The sequence below is a fragment of the Pan troglodytes genome, chromosome 2 (assembly GCF_028858775.2).
Source record: "Pan troglodytes isolate AG18354 chromosome 2, NHGRI_mPanTro3-v2.0_pri, whole genome shotgun sequence".
Taxonomy (NCBI): domain Eukaryota; kingdom Metazoa; phylum Chordata; class Mammalia; order Primates; family Hominidae; genus Pan; species Pan troglodytes.
In genome coordinates, this window is record NC_086015.1 from 170,286,609 (window position 1) to 170,307,447 (window position 20,839).

The 20,839-nt window shown below is 34.7% G+C and overlaps 1 protein-coding gene across 4 annotated transcripts in view; it reads right to left on the minus strand.

Moving 5' to 3' along the window:
- ZBBX (zinc finger B-box domain containing) overlaps nt 1-20,839 on the minus strand; it is a 283,593-nt gene that overhangs the window by 35,090 nt on the left and 227,664 nt on the right. For 2 of the 4 annotated variants that reach the window (XR_010155869.1, XR_008547314.2), the window contains one exon: nt 8,583-8,668. The exons of the other annotated variants lie outside the window; for them this stretch is intronic. The gene's annotated coding sequence lies outside the window, so the exon portion shown is untranslated. The remainder of the gene's footprint in view (nt 1-8,582; nt 8,669-20,839) is intronic. 4 annotated transcript variants of the gene reach the window in all.

Genomic DNA, 20,839 nt, shown 5'->3' on the forward strand with positions numbered 1-20,839 from the left:
ACAAACTGTCTCTCAGACCACAGTGCAATCAAACTAGAATTCAGGTTAAGAAACTCACTCCAAACCACTCAACTACATGGAAACTGAATAACCTGCTCCTGAATGACTACTGGGTACATAACGAAATGAAGGCAGAAATAAAGATGTTCTTTGAAACCAATAAGAACAAAGATACAACATACCAGAATCTCTGGGACACATTTAAAGCAGTGTGTAGAGGGAAATTTATAGCACTAAATGCCCACAAGAGAAAGCAGGAAAGACCTAAAATTGACACCCTAACATCACAATTAAAAGAACTAGAGAAGCAAGAGCAAACACATTCAAAAGCTAGCAGAAAGCAAGAAATAACTAAGATCAGAGCAGAACTGAAGGAGATAGAGACACAAAAAACCCTTCAAAAAAATCAATGAATCCAGGAGCTGGTTTTTTGAAAAGATCAACAAAATTGATAGACCGGTAGCAAGACTAATAAAGAAGAAAAGACAGAAGAATCAAATAGACACAATAAAAAATGATAAAGGGGATATCACCACCGATCCCACAGAAATACAAACTACCATCAGAGAATACTATAAACAACTCTATGCAAATAAACTAGAAAATCTAGAAGAACTGTATAAATTCCTGGACACATGCACCCTCCCAAGATTAAACCAGGAAGAAGTTGAATCCCTGAATAGACCAATAACAGGCTCTGAAACTGAGGCAATAATTGATAGCCTACCAACGAAAAAAAAATCCAGGACCAGACAGATTCACAGCCGAATTCTACCAGAGGTACAAGGAGGAGCTGGTACCATTCCTTCTGAAACTATTCCAATCAATAGAAAAAGAGGGAATCCTTCCTGACTCATTTTATGAGGCCAGCATCATCTTGATACCAAAGCCTGGCAGAGACACACACACAAAAAAGAGAATTTTAGACCAATATCCCTGATGAACATTGATGCAAAAATCCTCAATAAAATACTGGCAAACCGAATCCAGCAACACATCAAAAAGCTTATCCACCATGATCAAGTGGGCTTCATCCCTGGGATGCAAGGCTGGTTCAACATATGAAAATCAATAAACGTAATCCAGCATATAAACAGAACCAAAGAAAACAACCACATGATTGTCTCAATAGATGCAGAACAGGCCTTTGACAAAATTCAACAGTCCTTCATACTCTCAATAAATTAGGTATTGATGGGATGTTTCCAAAAATAATAAGAGCTATTTATGACAAACCCACAGCGAATATCATACTGAATGGGCAAAAACTGGAAGCATTACCTTTGAAAACTGGTACAAGACAGGGATGCCCTCTCTCACCACTCCTATTCAACATAGTGTTGGAAATTCTGGCCAGGGCAACCAGACGGGAGAAAGAAATAAAGGGTATTCAATTAGGAAAAGAGGAAGTCAAATTGTCCCTGTTTGCAGATGACATGATTGTATATTTAGAAAACCCCATCATCTCAGCCCAAAATCTCCTTAAGCTGATAAGCAACTTCAGCAAAGTCTCAGGATACAAAATCAATGTGCAAAAATCACAAGCATTCTTATACATCAATAACAGACAAACAGAGAGCCAAATCATGAGTGAACTCCCATTCACAATTGCTTCAAAGAAAATAAAATACCTAGGAATCCAGCTTACAAGGGACGTGAAGGACCTCTTCAAAGAGAACTACAAACCACTGCTCAATGAAATAAAAGAGGATAAAAAGAAATGGAAGAATATTCCATGCTCATGGGTAGGAAGAATCAATATCGTGAAAATGGCCATACTGCCCAAGGTAATTTATAGATTCAGTATCATCCCCATCAATCTACCAATGACTTTGTCCACAGAATTGGAAAAAGAAACTACTTTAAAGTTCATATGGAACCAAAAAAGAACCCGCATTGCCAAGTCAATCCTAAGCCAAAAGAACAAAGCTGGAAGCATCACGCTACCTGACTTCAAACTATACTACAAGGCTACAGCAATCAAAACAGCATGGTACTGGTACCAAAACAGAGAAACAGACCAATGGAACAGAACAGAGCCCTCAGAAATAATACCACACATCTACAACCATCTGATCTTTGACAAACCTGACAAAAACAAGAAATGGGGAAACGATTCCCTATTTAATAAACGGTGCTGGAAAAACTGGCCAGCCATATGTAGAAAACTGAAACTGGGTCCCTTCCTTACACCTTATACAAAAATTAATTCAAGAAGGATTAAAGACTTAAATGTTACACCTAAAACCATAAAAACCCTAGAAGAAAACCTAGGCAATACCATTCAGGACATAGGCATGGACAAGGACTTCATGTCTAAAACACCAAAAGCAATGGCAACAAAAGCCAAAATTGACAAATGGCATCTAATTAAACTAAAGAGCTTCTGCACAGCAAAAGAAACTATCATCAGAGTGAACAGGCAACCTACAGAATGGGAAAAAATTTTTGCAATCTACTCATTTGACAAAGGGCTAATATCCAGAATCTACAGTGAACTTAAACAAATTTACAAGAAAAAAACAAACAACCCCATCAAATTATATGAACAAAGGATATATGGGCAAAGGATATGAACAGACACTTTTCAAAAGAAGACATTTATGCAGCCAACAGACACAGGAAAAAATGCTCATCATCACTGGCCATCAGAGAAATGCAAATCAAAACCACAATGAGATACCATCTCACACCAGTTAGAATGGTGATCTTTAAAAAGTCAGGAAACAACAGGTGCTGGAGAGGATGTGGAGAAATAGGAACACTTTTACACTGTTGATGGGACTGTAAACTAGTTCAACCATTGTGGAAGTCAGTGTGGCAATTCCTCAAGGATCTAGAACTAGAAATACCATTTGACTCAGCCATCCCATTACTGGGTATACACCCAAAGGATTATAAATCATGCTGCTATAAAGACAATGCACATGCATGTTTATTGAGGCACTATTCACAATAGCAAAGACTTGGAACCAACCCAAATGTCCATCAATGATAGACTGGATTAAGAAAATGTGGCACATATATATCATGGAATGCTATGCAGCCATAAAAAATGATGAGGTCATGTCCTCTGTAGGGACATGGATGAAGCTGGAAACCATCATTCTCAGCAAACTATCACAAGTAGAAAAAACCAAACACCGCATGTTCTCACTCATAGGTGGGAATTGAACAATGAGAACACTTGGACACAGGAAGGGGAACATCACACACTGGGGCCCATCATGGGTTGTGGGGAGAGGGGAGGGGGGAGGGAGGAGGGATAGCATTAGGAGATATACCTAATGTAAATGACATGTTAATGGCTGCAGCACACCCACATGGCACATGTATACATATGTAACAAACCTGCACGTTGTGCACATGTACCCTATAACTGAAAGTATAATAAAAAAAAATGTCAAAGGGAAAAGTTAATTTAAAAAGACAAAATCTGAAAAAAAAATAAAATTGTTTGGTAACATTGACTAAAACTTAACATACACAAACCCAGGGACCAAAAATTCCATTCGAAACTACATATCCAAAATTGTGTGTGTGTTTGTGTGTGTTCATGTGTGTAACAATCCAAGTGTTCTCCAACTGAAAAACAAATTATGCCATATTCATACAGTAAAATACAACAATGAAAATATATGAACTGCTATGTGCAACCACATGGATAAATATAATAGCCATAATGCTGAACAAAAAAGCTAGATATAAAATGCATACCTAAAGATTTCATTTATATAAAGTTATATGAAATTACAGTATTATAACTCAGGATATTTTTTCTTTTGCTTTATTTTGTTTAAGGAGGAGAGGGAAGGAAAGTTGTTAGGTAACAGTAATGTTCTTTATTTTTACTTGATTAGTGGTTACATATATGTGATTATATTATAACTCATTGAACTGTACACTTAACATTTTATGTTTTTTTATTTCGCTTTGTATGTAAACAATAAAATTCATTTAAAAAAATAGAGCCTTTGACTTTTCTGTCTCTGGTCAAAATATGGCAACAGGGACAGTATTTACCCTTCCACTTGAAATGCATGAAAACAGACAAAATAAGTGAAACAAGAATTTTCAAGGCACCACACATCAGGCGATGAAGTACTATGATCCCTGAAAGAGAGCAAATAAGGTGAGCCCTACAAATGGCACAATTTACTAACTGAACGGAGCTTCCAAAAAGGGAGAATGCAGCAGATGCCCTGAGTTGAAGAGTTGAATGTGTGGGGAAACCAACATGGCTATAACTGATATCCAGAGTACCAGAGAGGAGAGAGCAACACCAAAACAGAACTACAGATATCTGTAAAGGATTACACTATAGTATTCAACAGAGTATGGAACAGAGTATAGTATTCAACAGAGTATGCAAAGAAACTAAGGCCAGAAAGAGAACCACCTGTGAAGATTGGGGTTTGGTCAGGCATGGTGGCTCACACCTGTAATCCTAGCACATTGGGAGGCCTAGGTGGGCAGATCACTTTAGGTCAGGAGTTCTAGACCAGCTTGGCCAACATGGCAAAACCCTGACTCTACTAAAAGTACAAAAAAAAAATAGCCCGGAATGGTGGTGCACACATGTAATCCCAGCTCCTCAGGAGGCCGAGGCAGGAGAATTGCTTGAACCTGGGAGGAAGAGGCTGTGGTGAGTGGAGATCCTGTCTGCCACTGAACTCCAGCCTGGGCAACAAAATGAGACTCTGTCTCAAAAAAAAAAAAAAAAAAGAAGAAGAAGAAGAAGAAAATTGGGGTTAACAAGGTGGTCAAGAAGCCCCTGGGAATAGTACCTGTTTCCACCAGTCAGAATGGAAATTCTCATGATTCATGGGATATTGCCACAGTGTTCAAGAGTCTTGCCTCAGTAGTGGGAACAGTTATCCCTAAAGTTAATGCAATTTTGGTCCTGCCTAATAAGTATTAAAATTAAGATTCAAAATAATCAAACTGTTTATAAGTAACTTAAGATAATTCAAGAACAAATCTCAAAAAAAGATTTAGGAATATAATAATACAATACCCAGGAACCAACAAGGTAAAATTTAAAAAGTTTGGCATCCAATTAAAGATTATCAGGCATGCCAAGAAGTAGTAATGCAACCCATAATGGGGAGAACTGAATGTAATCAATTGAAACCATTCAGAACTGATCCACATGTGAGAATTAGCACACAAGGATACTAATGAAAACAACTACTACTATAAAGACATGTTTCAACAGTTCAGTGGAGATATAAAATACATAGAAAAGACTCAAATTGTACTTAAATAGATGAGAATGACAATATCTGAGATGAAAAATATAGTGGATGGGATGGGATCAAGATATATTAGACATGGGATAAGAAGGTATTAAGGAACTTGAAGACATAGCAATGGAAACTATCCAAAATGAATGGCAAAAATAAAGAGCATCAATCGCCTGTGGGAGACAACTTCAAGACTCATAAAATATGTGTAATTGGAGTACCCAAAAAGGGCAAGAATAGAGAAACAAAATATGAAAAGAAATAAAGACCTACATTTTTCCAGCTTTGACAAAACCTATAAACTCACCGATGCAAGAAGCTCAATGATCCCCTAGCACAAGAAATATGAAGAAAACTGCAAGGCATTACCAGACTCAAATTGTTCAAAACCAATGATAAAGAGAATATCTAAAAAAGTAGTCATAAAAATAAGACATGTAATTTAGCAATCTCGCTGCTGAATATTTAGCCAAAAGATTTGAAATCAGTAATGTCAAAGAGATGTCAGCACTCCTATGTTGATTATAGTATACTGTTCACAATAGCCAAGATGTGGAATCAACCTAAGTATATATCAACAGATGAATGGATAAAGACAATGTGATATGTATACACAACAGAATGCTATTCAGCTTTAAAGAAATTTTTCACTGGCAAAAACATAGATGAAATTGGAGAACATTATGCCAAGTGAAATAAGCCAGGTACAGAAACACAAATACTGCATGGGAGAACAGATAAATAGGCAAAATTTAAAATACTTGAACTCAAAGAAGCAGAATAGAATTGTGGTTAACACAGGCTAGGGGTGGGAGGAAATGGGGAGATGACAGTGAAAAGGGATCATTAGACAGGAGGCATAAGGGTTTATTTTTTCTTTGAGGTATATTGTACAACATGGTGAATATAGCAAAAAATACTATATCATACATTTCATTTCAAAATTGATAAAATTTCAAATTTTCTCACCACAAAAATGTCACAAGTATTTGAGTGATGAATAGGTTAATTAGTTTGATTTCATTATTCAACACTGTATTTATAAATCAAAGCATTACTTTGTGTGTGTATATATATACACAACTTAATTTATCAATTTACAATTTCAAAAATTATTTTAAAACACATGCATATTCACCAAAACAAAGATAAGGATGATAGCATATTATTTCTTATAAACAATGTAAGCAAAAAGATACTGGAACAATATCTTTAAAATACCAAAAGAAAAAAATTTCAAGCTAGAGTTATATAACAGTAAAGATAACTTTCAGAAAAGAGGGCAAAATTGACAAAGGAATTTTTTAAGGAAGTGAAGAAAATATTCTGAATAGATAATGTTTACGGTTATATCATTTTGTGACTATACTAAAATCCATTGAATTGTACACTTTAAAAGTGTGGCATTTATGGTACATGAATTGTAGTGAGTTGGTAATGACTCCCCAAAAGATATATCCAAGTCCCAACTCTTGATATTTGTGAACATGACATTATTTGGAAATAAGGCCTTTGCAGATGTAACTAAGTTAAGGGTTTCATGATGAGAGCATTCTCAACTGAGAATGTGCCCTGCATCCAAAGACTGGTGTTTTCATACGGTAAAGGAAAGAAAGATTTGAGACACTCATATGCCCAAGGTAGAAGGCCATATGAAGATGGAGGCAGAGACAAGAGTTATGGTGCAATAAGCCAACAAATGCCAAGGGACGTTCAGCAGCCAAGAGAAGCTAGGAGGGAGTCAGGAAACAGATTCTCCCTCAGAACCTACGGAGGAAACAAACCTGTTCACAATTCATTATAAACTTCTGACATCCAAAATTGTGACAGCATAAATTCTGTTGTTTTGTTTTTGTTTTTGTTTGTTTGTTTTTTGAGATGAAGTTTCACTCTTGTTGCCCAGGCTGGAATACAATGGTATGATCTCAGCTCACTGCAACCTCCATCTCCTGGGTTCAAGGGTTCTCTTGCCTCAGCCTCCTGAGTAGCTGGGATTATGGGAGCCCGTCACCACGCCCAGCTAATTTTTTGTATTTTTAGTAGAGATGGGGTCTTACCATATTGGCCAGGCTGGTCTCGAACTCCTGACTTCAGGTCAACTACTCATCTCAGCCTCCCAAAGTGCTGGGATTACAGGCATGAGCCACCATGCCAGGCCAGTTCTGGTTGTTCTAAGCAATAGTTTGTGGTAGCTTATTACGGCAGTCCTAGGAAGCTAATATATCACTTAGATATCAATTTAAAATATTATGTTTAATAAAATTATCCAAGTAAAATAACGGTATAATGGGATTGGATTATAACACATAAAAGTAAATGTATGAGAACAATACCACAAGGTCTATAGGGGAGAAACGGAAGTATACTATTGCAAAGTTCTTGTACTGGATAGAATAGATTCTTTAAAAGTTCCATGTCATTTCTGGAACCTCAGATTATGACCTTATTTAAAAATTGGATTATTGAAGTTTTAATTATTTAAGATAAGATGAGATCATATTAAAATAGAGTATAGCCTTAATGCTATATGATTGATGACTTTATAAGCAGAAAAGAGATACAAGGACAGACGTATTGGAAGAATGTGACAACAGAGAATGGAAGGATGCAGCTACAGAACAGGAAAACAGCAAGCATCTAGGGCCATCACCAGAAGCTAGAAGGAAGCAAGGAAGGATTTAACCCAGAGTCTCAGAGGAAGCATAGCCCTACTGACAACTTGATTTTAGAATCCTAGCCCCTAGAAATGCAACAGAAGAAATTTCTATGTGTTAAGACAGTTTATGGTACTTTCATTAGAAAGTCCCTAGGAAACAAAGTACAGTTCTTATACTAGATGTGAAATGATATAATATCCTTGAAAGTAGACTGTGGTAAGTTAAAGATGCATTCTATAAACTTTAAACCTCCCTCAGAAAAGAAAAGCATTTGATAAAAATTTAACATTCATTCCTGTTAAAAAACCCTCAGAAAACTAAGAATGGAACAAAAACATCCTCAGTCTAATAAAGGTCATACATGATAAACCTACTGCTTCCATCATGCTCAAGGGTGAAAGATTAAAAACTTTCCCCCTAGGATCAGAGACAAGTAAAATATGCCTGCTATTACCGCTTCTATATTTTTCTTCTTCAACTTTTATTTTAAGTTATTATAATCAACATTATACTGGACAGTCTGGCCAGTGGCATAGGGGGATAAAAAAGCCTTACTTACATAGTAAAGAAAGAATTGAAAATATCCTTATTCACAGACAATAAGATCATGTATGCAGAAAACTGATAAAAACTATAACAAAAAAGCTACTCAAACTAACAAGTGGGTTTAGCAACTTACCAAAGTTCATTGAGTTTCTTGGTTGTAGATACAAGATGAATATACACAGATTAGGTGCATTTCTATATACAAACATCAATTGGAAACTGAGGATCAAAAAAGAAAAAAATATTTAAAATAGCACCATAATTTGAAATACTTAGGGATAAATATGAAAAAACATGTTAAAGATCTGTATACTGAAAACTACAAAATGTTGCTGAGAGAAATTTTAAAAGACCTAAGTAAATGGAGAAATATACCTCTTCATGGGGTTTATATTAATATTAATATTAATAACAAATATACTCAATATTAAAGTCAATTCTTCTCAAACTGACTATAGGTTCAATATAGTGCCAATCAAAATTATAACAGACTTTTTATAGAAATTGACAAGCTGATTCTAAAATTCACATAAAAATTTAAAGTACCTAGAATAGTCAAAATAAATTTGGAAAAAGAAGAGAAGTTGAAGAATAATCATTACTTGATTTCAGGACTTATCAAAAGGATACAGGAATCAAGAAGTTCCAGATATTGCCATTATGAAAAACAGTATGGAGATACCTCAAAAAATTAAAGATAGAACTACCATAAGCTCCAAAAATCCAACTTACGGGTATATAGCCTAATAAAATAAAATCAATGCCTTGAAGAGATATCTGCACCCACATTCACTGCAACATTATTAACAACAGCCAAGATATAGAAACAACCTAAATGTCTATTGACAGATGAATAGCTAAGGAAAATACTATACACACACATACATATGCACACACACATACATACATATACACACAATTAAATATTATTCTGACATAAAAAGAAGGAAGTCTTGCCAGTTGCAACAACATGGATGAACCTGAACGACCTACGTTAGGTGAAATAAGCCAGACACAAAAGGACAAGTACTGTATAATATAACTTATATTTGAAATCTTAAAAAGCAAAAGTCGGCCGGTGCGGTGGCTCACGCCTGTAATCTCAGCACTTTGGGAGGCCGGGGCGGGCGGATCACGAGGTCAGGAGATCAAGACCATACTGGCTGACATGGTGAAACCCCGTCTCTACTAAAAATACAAAAAATTAGCTGGGCGTGGTGGCGGGCGCCTGTAGTCGCAGCTGCTTGGGAGGCTGAGGCAGGAGAATGGCATGAACCTGGGAGGCGGAGCTTGCAGTGAGCCAAGATCGCGCCACTGCACTCCAGCCTGGGTGACAGAGCGAGACTCTGTCTCAAAAAAAAAAAAAAAAAAAAAAAAAAGCCAAAGTCAAACTTTCCTAGAAGCAGAGAGTATAACGGTGGTTGCCACGGGCTGGAAAGATATTGGTCAAAAGGTACAAAGTTTCAGTTAGATGGGATAAGTCTGGAGATCTACTATATAGCATGGTGACTATAGTTAATACTACCATAGTGCATGCCTGAAATTTGCTGAGAGTAGATTTTAAGTATTCTCACACACACACGGTAACCATGTGAGGTAATGGATGTGTTAACTAACTTGATTGTGATAATCATTTCATTAAATATATATATATAATATATATACTGATTTCTGAAAAAAAATGAAAGTCAATTCAGTGGAGAAAGAAGAGATTTTTTCAATAAATCATGAATTTAATATGCACATGCAAAAATTTCAATTTAATTCATACATTACACCATGTAAAAATTAACAAAATTGACCAAATCTCTAAATATGAAAATATTAAAATAAAACCATAAAATTCTTAAAAAAAGAAAGAGAAAATCATGATAAACTTGGGTTAGCTATCACAAGCATGAAATATAAAAGGAAATAATTGATAAATTTTATTTTAACAAAATTAAAAACTTTTGCTCTTCAAAAGATACTTTTAAGAGATGGAAATGACAATCCATAGAGAGAGAAACAATAATTTCAAAACAACTTTTTAAATATATATGAATAACTTTAAAAACTCAATCTTAAGAAATGACAACCTTTTTTTAAAGAATAAAAAATGTAAATGAACACCTCAGTAAAGAAGATATACTATTGGCAAATAAGCATATGAAAAAATGCTCAAAATCATTAATAATTTGGGAACTGCAAATTCAAATTATAATGAAATGTCACTACAAACCTATTACAATGACTAATATTAAAAACACTGGCAAATATGTGGAGAAAATGAAATTCTCATACACGGCTCATGAGAATGTTACTCACCACACCTGCTTTGGAAAAGAGTTTGGCTTCTTCTCAAAAAGTTAAACCTATACCTACTTCATGAGCCAGCCATTCTCTTTTTTTTCTTTTTGGCATTTATTTACCCAAGAGAAAGAAACTATATGTCTATGCAAACTACACAAAAACGTACACACAAATGTTCATAGCAGCTTTACTTGTAAAAATTCAAACTGCAAAAAAAAAATGCCCAAAACAGGTAAAAGGATAAACAAACTCAAGTATATTCACATCATGGAATATATAACTCAATGATAAAAGGTAACGAACTACTAACACATACTACAAGATAGAGTTGCTAAGTGGAAAAAAAATACAAACAAGATGAATGCATACTCTAGTATGCCATTTATATGATATTCTAGAAGATGTAAACATTTATAACAATAGAAAACAGATAAGCAATTGCCTAGTTGGGAAGGGAGGAGGAAGAAGGGATTATAAGGAGCATAATGAAAACTTTAGTGGTGATCAATATGTTTACTCTCTGTTGTGGTGATGGTTTCATGGATGTATACATATGTCAAAACATTAAATTGTGTAATTTAAACATGAACACTGTAATGTATGTCAATTATGCATCAATTTTTAAAAGACTTTCTTAGTTATATCTATGTAAATCTGCATCTATATTCTCTAGGGTTGATTTGTTTATCTGGGCTATTGCCTGCTTCTTTATATGACCATATGTTCTCAGACTATATATTCAGTTGCCGAAAATAATTTCCTATTTGTAGTTGCATTCTTCTTCAACCAGTTATGAGTAGCTTCCTTCCTCAATCAGAGCTACTACTCATTCAAAATATTGTGTTCCTATCCAATATATGTACCTTAAATATTTGAATTGAGAATGTTATTGGACCCTTCAGTCTCTATTCTTGACTTCTATACCAGCTACTCTTGCCCATCAATGGGAATAAATTATTCATTCTAACAGACAGTCTGAGTAACAGAAAGAATATCACATCAGGCAGCCAAAATTCCACATTTCCTCAACTCAATTTATTAAGTGACCATGGACAGCCCTTTAACTGCTCTGATATTCAGTTGCCTATTGGAAAAATTAGGACATCAATTTCTGTTAGAACTATTGCAGATGCAGATGATTTGTTAGGAACACTTTCACTTTAAACAGCCACAGCACTATATATCACCAAAATTTAAAATTGAACTTTTTAATAAGTCAAAATCATACAAACAATTATTTTAGGAATAACTTAAAATAGACATCATAATTATGTGAAGGTCCATGGAAAATGCTTTCTATTTAGGAAACCTCTTTCTTTTATTAAAAGACTACAATTTCTCTTAATGTTTATTTTTGTGCTTCTTTCAGTGAAATTATATAGGAGACATATGCATTTTAATTTTTAATTTTTGTGGAATTTACATGCATTTTTAAAATATTGTCTAAGAATTTTTCCCTGGTAACATTTCTAAAAATCACTATTCTGCCAAACACACACACACACATATTTAGCAAACATTTTCAGTTGATATCCATAGACTTTATAGCATTTTGGACAGCACAGGACCTTGGAGATCATGCTGTTTTAGGCTTCTCATTTTAATGTAGAGAAAAAGCCTGAATCCCAGAGGACTTAAATGACAAATCAGAGGCACTCTGCTATATGGCAGAATTTGGCGTGATGTCCTAATCTAGAGAGAATTCATAGAGCAATGAAAACCCCTATTTGTCCTGAAGACATGTTCAGATAAAGATATTTAATTCTCCTCCCCTCTAAAACAAAAAAACTGCCTCACAGAAATTATCAAATTAGACTTGTTTCCATGGCCATATTTGACCATTCAATAGAGATTCATATTTGAAATATATGATCTATTGTTATATCTGACCAAAAATATCCTAAATGCATCTTTTCACTGTTGTCTTTGTAAATACTTTAAATCCCATGCATTGGTATCTATGAGAACAGGGAGATATCACCCACATCAATCCAATACAGGCAGATAATCTTTTAAACTAATACCATACCATTGTATCCAATACTTTTTCATGTACTTCCTGGAAGCTATTAGTAATTACAGTATTTTATTCTGTCATATTGAAAAAAAGCATTTAATACAAACACTAAATTTGTTAATGTGCTGTAAAATACTAGGAATGATAGCTAGTTCGATTTTTCCAAGATATACTCATATTTCTGATTAATGACTCTAACCTGACTAGTATTTAATGCCTTATGAGATGACCAGAGATAAAGTAATCATGTATAACCATTAATTGCTCTGTTGCTTTCAAGAAATAGAAAAACTCAAGTTACTGGGATCACTGCTTCTCATAAATTTTGTTAAGCCAAAATAGTCGTGCACAAATTCAGTACCTAAAGCATGGTCAATTTTTTAAAACACAAATGGCACTTACTTCTTAATCCTTTAGATATACTACTGTCCATCAAATGTTGGGTAATCCAGCAGACATTTTGTCTTTATTTTTCTGTGCAAATGTAAATGCCACAAAGATTTCAGTATTTGCCTGAAAAGCAGAGCCTTGTCTGTTTCTGTCAAGTTCAACAACAGAAAATCTTTTGATATAGTGAAAAAGGGGAAATAGTCTCCTCCTAAATTGCTTTGAAGATATCTGCTCTATTATGCCTAATGTAATTTGTGATATTCACTGTGAGGTCCACTGCAATGAAACAACAACAACGTTGTTGAATTATTAAGCAAACGTGCCGCATGACAACTGTATTCTGAGCCTACAGAAAGCTTGGATTACAAAATCATCTCAAACTTAAAAATAATCAACATAATTATCTTTTCAAAAGAGTAAATAGATTTTGTTTTACTTTATGTTTTTAAGTTCAGGGGTCCATGTGCAGCTTTGTTACATAGGTAAACTCGTATCATGGGGGCTTGTTGTACATGTTTCACCACCCAGATATTAAGCCTAGTATCCATTAGTTATTTTTCCTGATCCTCTCCATCCTCCCACCCTCCAACCTCTGATAGGCCTCAGTGTGTGTTGTTCCCCTCTATGTATCCATGTGTTATTATCATTTAGCTCCCATTTATAAGTGAGAACATGTGATATTTGGTTTTCTGTTTCTGTGTTAGTTTGCTAAGAATAATGGCCTCCAGCTCTATTCAAGTTCCTGCAAAGGACATGACCTCGTTCTTTGCAATGGCTACAGAGTATTCCATGGTATATATGTACCACAAATTCTTTATTCAGTCTATCATTGATAAGCATGTAGGTTGATTTTATGTCTTTGCTCTTGTGAATAGTGCTGCAATGAATAATGCATGCATGTATCTTAATAATAGAATAATTTATATTCCTTTGGGTATATATACCCAGTAATGCAATTGCTGGGTCAAATGATATTTCTGTCTTTAGGTCTTTGTGGAATCACCACATTGTCTTCCACAACGGTTGAACTAATTTACACTTATACCAATAGTGTGAAAGTGTTCCTTTCTATCCACAACCTTGCCAGCATCTATTATTTTTTGACTTTTTAATAACACCCATTCTGACCATTGTGTGATGGTATCTCGTTTTGATTTTCATTTGCATTTATTGCTCTAGTGATCCCTGATGTTGAGCTTTTTTTCATATGATTGTTGGCCGCATGTATATCTTCTTTAGAAAAGTGTCTTTTTCATGCCATTTTCCCACATTTTATTGTTTTTTTTCTTTTAAATTTGTTTGAGTTCCTTGTAAATGCTGGATATTAGACCTTTGTCAGATGCATAGTTTGCAAAACTTGTCTTCCCATTCTGTACGTTATCTTTACAAGATTAAATATATTTTAGATTTACATAGTTTTACTAGTATACAAAAAAGATTTTGTCTTTTTGAAAAGCAATTATGCCAATTTCCCAACTCAATTCCCACACTTAATTCTATAACATAGTATTCTATTTTTCTTCCACCACAGCAGAAAGACCTTTTCTCATGTCTTTTCTATTTAAAAGCTAAGATCAGTGAGAGCAGATATGTCTGGCTTAGTCACTTATGAATAAACAAGAAGACAAATGAAACCATGGAGCATGGCTAAATTGATGTTTTAGTAATACGCATTTTATTACAAAGCTAAACTAGACATAAATGTGTGTGCATGTGTGTGTATTTAATTATAAATCACACCTTCACTTTGTAGATGAAGAAATTAAAATACAAAAGCCTAGTGTGGTTAATTCTAGTTCATTCTGGTGAAAACGGTCGCCTTCTCAGTACCATTTCCATTAAGGATCTATTATGCAATCACCTCCCTAATCATCACTAAGAACCTCAAAAAGAGGAATGAGCTTGATTTCTTTTTTGCAGATTCAGAAATAGAAATTTGAAAGTAGTAATATATGAAGGGAACACAATCAATAAACAACAGAGAAATGAAGAACATATTTTACAGTGATAAAATGCTATTCATTCTCCAAACATTAGCATCATTCCTACTAATTGATGGAAACTTTTTGCAGAGTTCCAACACTGCATGAAATCCCATTATATTTGCTTTCTGTAAAACCAATATGACAATCATACCCTTTCTGCCACATATTGTTACTTAATATATTTCTTCAGAAACTGTAAGCTGCTTCAGGGTAGAAGCAATGAATTTTATTTACTGGAATATTACTCTCTCAACCCACTAGAATTTAAAACAATGCTACGTTTGTAGTTGGCACTGAAGAAATTTTCATTGAATAAATTAATTAATAAATGGACTGCATTGGGTTGAGCTAGGCCAAAATTAAATACAAAATACCAGAATAGATTCAGTGGAAGAAGAGCTATCAAAAATGAGAAAAAGCTATATATTTTGCTGTTATGGTTCAAACAAACTAAGCTAATTAATTATAATTAGGCAGAAAAGTCTATATCTACTCCAAACTCTATTTTCCTTCCTGTTTTAATTTTTCTTTATCAATACTATATAAATAAAAGCTCCGCCTCTTGACTTCAGCAAATTTATGGGTACATTAATTTAATCCTCTCCATATTTCTAAAATTCACACTTGCACAATTCTCACAGAAAAAAACTTTTATACAAAGTTTCTTAAGAACTCATCTGCTTTAAGTTAAATATAAAAAAGCCCAAGGTATTAGACATAAAGTAAATTCCATCTCTATAAAAGAGCAAGACATGTTGATTTCTGCATTTCTTTGCACAGAAGAGTAATCTTGAATCAAAATACATGCGGGACCAAGGAGAATTTTTTCATCATCCCCCCGCCCCACCCCTTAAGTTACTGAATCTTATTGTAAGTCACTGGGCCTTATTTTGTTGTAGTCATAAGTCCATTTAAGAATCTATTGAAAATTATAGATTTTCTTCACAGCAAAATACACCCACATACCCAAGTTTTGCTACAATTTGGAAGCATATTCTGATATCTCTGAAGCTCAAGTTAAGCTTCTTCCTTCCTCCTTTGGAAAGCCATTCATTTGTAATTGCCAAATATGTGTGACTCAACATGTTTCTGTCTGAGGCTGACTTGGTCTTATTTTGAAACTTTTCTTTGCTTTCCTTCCCTGTTCCTCCCTGGAAAGCCCTTCTTTAGCATTGCTTTAAGGCTGTATGTCTCTGTTCCCACTCGCCAAAATCCTTTCTTCCTTCCATCTTTACTCATGATACCACACGACCCAGGTGCATAACTTCTTATTAACTATAACAAATAAATCATTTACCTTTGAAATGTCAATCTCTTATTAATCTTCATTTCCAGATAGTTACTGGTGAATGGACAAATGCCAACTATCAAAGTCCCTGGGTTCAGAGTCCTAAAATATCCTGTGCAGCACAGCCAGTTTCCATTGACCACCCTTAATGTTCTGAAAGGGATATATATTGAATAAAAAGGGCCCAACTATAGTAGAAAACATTAGAAATGGGAGAAAGAATCAGCTGTAGATTCTCCTAATTTCAGATATTTTTTTCAAAATGGCAGGGTTTTCTTGAAGTCACTGAGTAAAACATTCATGCCTTTATATTACTGCTTTTTCCCTGCCAGCAAAATGAATCATGAAAGAAAATTAATTGCTGCACCATCAATGTCTAAACCCATCTGTTTTATTGCACTTACTTTACTATTGGAAAGCTCATATTAAAAAAAAAGCTTATATTAAAACATAATGAAGATCTCCCGGTGTTAAAATGTTCCTGCGTTTGCTATGAAATAATTTGTCATTACTCTAAGATTAATTTGCTTAATTTCCCCAAACCTCTGCCTCTCAGATTAAAGGAAAATGATAGTTTGAGCTTTTAAAATATTATGCTTCAATTGTCTTCTATGTTAATTTTATTGATAAATAACCATGGGAATTTTCATGATGAGAAAAGAATCTTAATTCACTTATAGAGAGAAGTGAAACTGGAACTGGTTTCAAGAAGAGGAAAATTGGCATCATCCATCTCTTTATGTAAACTGCACAGAAAAATACATGGCCCCTTTTGTTTTGGGACACTTAAGTTCTAGATGGATAGAATAATAACCGGAAAAAGACATTTGATATGTCCGTTCAGCACTCTATGTTTCAGCTTCTTCATCTGCAAAGTGGAAATATTCGAGGATCTTCCCACTCAATGAGTAGTGTGCAGATTAGTACCTTAGGCATAACCTGAGTGCTGGGATTTCAGGTCCAGACCCTTCCAAGACTTGCAGATTCAGAATAGACCTTGATACAAGATCCACAGGAGATTTTAAGGTACATTCAAGTTTGACAAGCACTAGTCAAGACGGTTTCACCAAGACTTAAGGGAAATTATACTTGAAAAAAAAAAAGGAAACCTTCCTCTGCATTTTTAAATATTCCACCTAATTTCCTGAAGTAATTACAAACTTCATTGTCTGCTTACAGGAAAACACATGTGATCGCTTATGAGTTCCGTTGAGAAATCAAAGACACAGTTTTACAAACAAAATTTTATGTAAAAATGTAAAGAGGAAAAAATCTGTCCACTTGTTTTTTATGACAGAAGATACAAATAGATTGACTTCCCCAGAAAGATAATAAGAAAAATTTGCGCTGGGTGCGGTGGCTCACGCCTGTAATCCCAGCACTTTGGGAGGCCAAGGCGGGCGGATCACGAGGTCAGGAGATCGAGACCATCCTGGCTAACAAGGTGAAACCTCGTCTCTACTAAAAACACAAAAAATTAGCCGGGCGTGGTGGCAGGCGCCTGTAGTCCCAGCTACTCGGGAGGCTGAGGCAGGAGAATGGCGTGAACCCGGGAGGCAGAGGTTGCAGTGAGCCGAGATTGCGCCACTGCCTCCAGCTTGGGCGACGGAGCGAGACTCCGTCTGAAAAAAAAAAAAAAAGAAAGAAAAATTTGCCTAAGAGCACAATGTTGAGAATAAGATACAGAAGCAATGAAGCAGAGCATTGACAGGTAACAAGAAAACAAGCACAGTATAGGAAGAATGTTTATTGTAATGCCTGGGAATATGCAGCACTGGCGAGAATCTCAAAATTGATTTTCCTTTCTTCTGAGGCAATAGTGACTTGAGAAGATAAACAAACAAATAAAAAGGAAGAAAATATCCACAGTCTAAGTTGGACTAAGTACCAGAAACAGCACTACTTGGCAATTGTGTTGCAAGCATAATAATATAAGGACAATGTCTTTTGAAGGAAGAAATATTTTCCTTCCACTTGCTGACTCTCTGAAATGTCTATAGGGTTATAAAAGATGTTAATAATGGACCAGATGCATCTGAATTGGTCAGAGAAAATGTCCCACTACATGTAGCTTGGAAAATTATAGTTATCTTTCTGTCAGTATTTTAAATAGAAAAATTTAGTTGAATGCTGTGGTTTGGTTACTAATTCTTTAATATAAGTGTTTTTTCTTAATTCTTTAGCTATGTACAGCCTTTGGGCGCCTGAAAAAATAATATTTCCAGAAGCAACCAAAGTGAAAGAAAAAAGCATTCTTGCCAAAGCAAAGGAAAGGGATGCCTTCTATAGGCAATATTAATTTTCTCTGTCAACAAATATGTTTGTGGTAGATGGATACAAAATACCTTGTCCCAGGATTGCATGCAGATTTTTGCTTCCTTTGCCTAAGAAGTTTGGTAAACGTGTCATATATATATATATATATATATATATATATATATATATATACACACACACACACACATACATACACACACACACACACATATCAGCAATCTGAGCAAATAAAAAACCCTGGAGAAAGTTCTAATAAAAGGAAAGTACAAAAGACTATCTCTGCTACATGTAGGTCAGGCTTTTCCCAAGTAGAGACATAAGCAGCACCTCAAAAATAGCAATGAAAATGTTTAAACTACATAAGAGATGTTTTGGGAATATGGACTGTGAATGTCTAACAAGCCTCTAACATCCCCAGGGCAATTGCTTAAAAAAAATCAATGCTTCATTTTCTAATAAGTTAGTAACTTTTTGGAAGTCTTTTTAAGAACTGGTACAGGTCATTTGCATAAGTAGAGGATTCTAAGCAGTACGTCTAATAGAATGAGCACCAGGGTTCTATAAGGAGGTTATTCTGAAGAGTGTTTAAGGGGCATAATAGTGAAAACTGCCTATGTTAGCCTCTTGGAAGAATGAAATTGGAACCATTTTACTCAAATAATTGGTATAGACCCTGGAAACCAATTATTGAAAATATATAAACATGAAACAACAATGCTTTCTTGTAAGCAGGAAATCTTCATTAAGTCTTTTGGCATTGATTACATTCACATGATTCATTTTGAACTCTTCTTAGTAATGTGAATTTAATGCATAATTTCTGTGTAATGACTTTTTTTAATTACCACATAATCACGGGTGAAAAAAGTGTCTTCCATTTGGTCCATTTTATGAGGTTAAGTAAATAAATCTATAAAATAATTTATTCTGCTAGTTGCTTGGAAACTGTATTGTTGATATGACAACCATGGCATAATAAATCAAATCACCACTTTCTTTCATTTGCATGTAGAAGTCATATATTTTCAAAAGAAAAGAAGTCGTCTTGCTTTTCCCTATGCTACAGTGACATCTACAGAAGGGAATGAAGAAAAATTGAGAGGAAAAATCTTTCTTGCTTTCTTTTTTAAGAACACACTAACATAAAGTGCACTAAAACTCCCGGCTTTCAGAAATAGGTTCAATGTTTCCTATATAGAATATTTTATAAATATCTTTAAAATCTCAGAAGGCCTAATTTATAGAAGTTTATAACTTGTGCTTCCTGGAGATCTAGGTAATAACAACTTTACAGATACATTTTGTCATGATAATTCCAAAAAGAAGTAATTATTGCCTTCATGAAGTTCAGTGAATACTTGTAGTTAGAGGATCAGCACTTGCAGTTACCTATAAATATTCATTTATCTTTCTAGCTTCTTTTAAAATGCTCCATCATACATTTTGCCACCCATTTCTGTATATTGCTATAGGTATTTTAAAATTTTTCTACCAATAATATAATTTTAACAAGTGAGTCTTTGTCGTTGGAAGTGGAAGATAATATGAGTTTCACACTAAGCATGCCAATAGTTGTATCAGATCAATTATAAATGGACATTTTATTTCTAATTCACCAAATATCCATCTCTTCTCTGACAACAGATTGACTTGAAAGAAAAAAGATCTTAATTCCCATGTTCTAGTGTCCGTAAGTTATTCCACCTGCACCTCATTAAAAAGAACAAGAATAGAAATAATCCTCCTTTTTTTGTCAGGGTCACAATCACAATGGAGACTTTTAAGAGAAAAATGTCATTTTTAGTAGAAACTATTAAAACATATCCCTTTCCCACAGGGCTTCAACGTGTTCCACAATGACAGATCTCAACATGACTTCTAAAAGGTAGTAAAGTTATGCAAAGCAGCATGACAGAGTTTTATATGCATAGAAGGGAATTATTCAAAGACGATGCCAGGGATACTTTCTCATTGACTGTATTTCATTTTAAAACCAAATCAAGGGGCAAGGTGATGATGCCATTATCATCATCAGCATCAGCAGCAGCAGCAGCATCATGTTATATATGGCAGGGAATGTAACTGCACGTTATGGCAGTGATTATTACTCTAAAAACAGAATAGGGTAGTGAGGAGGCTGG